Source organism: Anomaloglossus baeobatrachus, chromosome 4, assembly GCF_048569485.1.
Source record: "Anomaloglossus baeobatrachus isolate aAnoBae1 chromosome 4, aAnoBae1.hap1, whole genome shotgun sequence".
Classification (NCBI taxonomy): Eukaryota; Metazoa; Chordata; class Amphibia; order Anura; family Aromobatidae; genus Anomaloglossus; species Anomaloglossus baeobatrachus.
Genome location: NC_134356.1, coordinates 220323442 through 220326288, shown reverse-complemented (window position 1 = coordinate 220326288; position 2847 = coordinate 220323442). Strand labels below are relative to the sequence as shown.

Below are 2847 nucleotides of genomic sequence, written 5' to 3'. Positions count from 1 at the left end.
ATATGCATGCATTTCGGAATGATGCCTGTGACATGATCCTTTGTTCACCATTGACGTAAACTGCTGTCTTTTTGGACTATAACTCCTTTGGAAGTTTAGGTTAGATGACGTCTTACAAATCTTGCCTTTTCTGAGAGATGGCACTTTTTTTTTCTTTTTTTCTTTTTAAACTCACAAACCTTCACTACAACCTATGAACTGCAATGAATAAAAGCATTATTTGAAGAGGTTATCCCACCATGACGACCATGTCCATATGACTGAGGGGTGTTGTAGGAATCCAAATGAAAATGCTCTGTATGGTTATTTCACTGTGTAGAAAATGTATAACTAGACAAGGCTCACTCCATCATAGCTGCTATTTACAAGGGGTTAGAGAAGCTGAACCCAGACACTTTGGAAAAAGGGATTGTTTTCATGAGACAACCCTTTTAATTTAATGGGAAGTATCTACCTTCATATATAGATCACTTTCTTTTTCCTTTCAATATATCAAAACTTGGTGCAAACTTGCAAAAACTCTTGATTTAAATCCATCAGCAGTATTTCACACTATATATGCCATATGCACTTCCAGCCCGATCCTCCATTAATGAGAAATCTGCATTTGAATTGATATATAAATGAGGTTTTAAATCTGAACCCTCTGTCACTCCAGCTCTATTCTCCACCCAGATCTGCCTCCTCCTAATTAACTGATCGCCTCTAAGCTGGGTGGGGAATAGTGCTGGAGTGGCCAGAGTCTTCAGAACTACCATAGCAATTTGCATATCCCTTCAAATGCTGTTTTCTCAGTAACTGGGGAAGAGACTGGCCATGTATAGGTATTTCTGGATTTGTCTTTGAAGGACCTATACGGACCCCTAATTTGGTTTGGGGGTGAAATCCTGCTGACATTTTCCCTTTTTAAAAATACCTTTATTGGCTATGTTCACACAGTGCATCTTTTACTGCCTATTTGGTGCATTTTAAGATGCACCTAAATGCATGCATTTCCTACCCCCAGCAAAGTCTGAGATTTTTATTTTGCTGTCCACACTCTGCATCTTTTGTTGGCTGCATTTTTGAAGATGCAGCATGCCGATTACTTTTTGCGTTTTTCCAGAGTTTTTGTGCCCTTTTAGTCAATAGATTTGACTTTATAAACACATTGGGCAAAATACAGCAAAAACGTGTCAAAAATGCATGCGTTTTTTTAATCTCTTTTTGCCGCGAGTGCATTTTTTGGGGCCAAAAACGCTGTATGTTAAGATGCACTGTGTGAACATAGCCTTGTATTTATCCTACTGATCCTAAACAGACCTACATTGCTCCACGTACAAACATTCCATAGTGTGATCCTGCTATACATGGCATACGTGTACCCCCTATTTTTTTTTTTTGCTAAGCTGACAAATTTATGAGTATTGGGGGATAGACCGATCGGGAGAAGGACCGTAGGATCAGTCTATTGCTCTTAAAGCTTATAGGTCTGCATAAAAGCTGTATACTCTAATGTAAATTCTTTTCTATGACCACTATCTTGAAATCAAAATCAGAGTTAATTGTGAAAGTGTAATATTCCCTTTTTTTAATTTCATGATATCTTTTATATAAATGTATTTGATCATGGATTTCAATATGGCCACTTTTATACAGTGTCTGATATTTTAGGAAAATCATGCCCCACAATTTACATATTTGTTACTGGCATGCTGATATAAATCAGGTTTATAAGTGACTTTATGAAGCCTCAGTGAGCATTGTGACTTATGTAACTGACAACCATGATGTAGTATTTTGCTTTTTCTCCTGTTTTGGTGATCTGCCCCATGAAGAGTGTAGCTGGAGTCAGCATGGTGAACTTTGAACAGTAAAAGGTCGAAACTTTTTAAGTGATACAGAATGCGCTTATGTCATCTGTATATAGTATATATTTTAGTAACAACGGTATAATTGTTCATATACAATGTAACGACAGATAAATATCTTTTCATGGATCTTCAATGCATTATTAAAATGTGAACTCAAAGGACATCAGTGTATACATTACTAGCGAACGGATCTGGCAAATGAAGGTGATGGTTGCCAGTTTAGGCATGAAAACCCCAATTTATCCAGACTATTTTTGGACGTGCGCTGGAGAAAGATGCACAAAAGACTGAGATATCTTTTAGCTGCCTTGTGACCTTATGATGAGGTTGTTGGCCATTCTTCTTAACAGTTGGCGTAACTGGAGTAAAAATACCAAAGATTGCAAAACGTTTTGTACGACTACATGTTAGAGTTCTCAAAATTCTCCCAAACTGATAAACGTATTCTCACTTGAACAATAGCTAGGTTTTTTTAATGACCCATTCCATTTAAGTGATGTGTTCATCCGAACCAATAGGTTATTTCACTCCTAACCTAACCGCACAGATCACAGAGCTTTTGTAGATCATTCTCCCATAGAGGTCAATGCACATCTTCAGAGAACCTGAACTGCTCTCTCTAGTGTCCAGCGCTGTTCTCTGCTTCTCAGTGACATTACCACAATCGTAACTAGCCGGGTCGCTCTGTGTAAGTCAGAAATCTGTTACAATGCAAGTCTGTAGAGCCTTGGTCTGACGCTCTCTAGACTTAAATTGTAAAAGTCACTTCTGTGTCACATAAAGCGCAGCGTGATTTGGAGCGTCTCTGCAGAGCTGTAAGATCACTGGGAAGCAGAGAACAGCGCTAGACACTGGAAAGAGCAACAGTAGGGGAGTATATTAATACATTCACTACTTTGCATGCATGTATGCAAAGACTTAATAAAAAAAAATATATAGTTTGGAGTGCTTCTCTAATTTATGGAAATGTAATCACACCACAACACTCTTTTTT

The 2847-nt window shown here is 38.0% G+C and overlaps 1 protein-coding gene across 3 annotated transcripts in view; it reads left to right on the top strand.

Annotated features, from left to right (window-relative positions):
* Positions 1 to 1979, top strand: part of CDC25C (cell division cycle 25C) — a 154903-nt gene extending 152924 nt beyond the window's left edge. For all 3 annotated transcript variants that reach the window (XM_075344674.1, XM_075344673.1, XM_075344672.1), the window contains one exon: positions 1 to 1979. This exon is cut by the window's left edge and continues 293 nt beyond it. The gene's annotated coding sequence lies outside the window, so the exon portion shown is untranslated.
* The last annotated feature ends 868 nt before the right edge of the window (positions 1980 to 2847 follow it).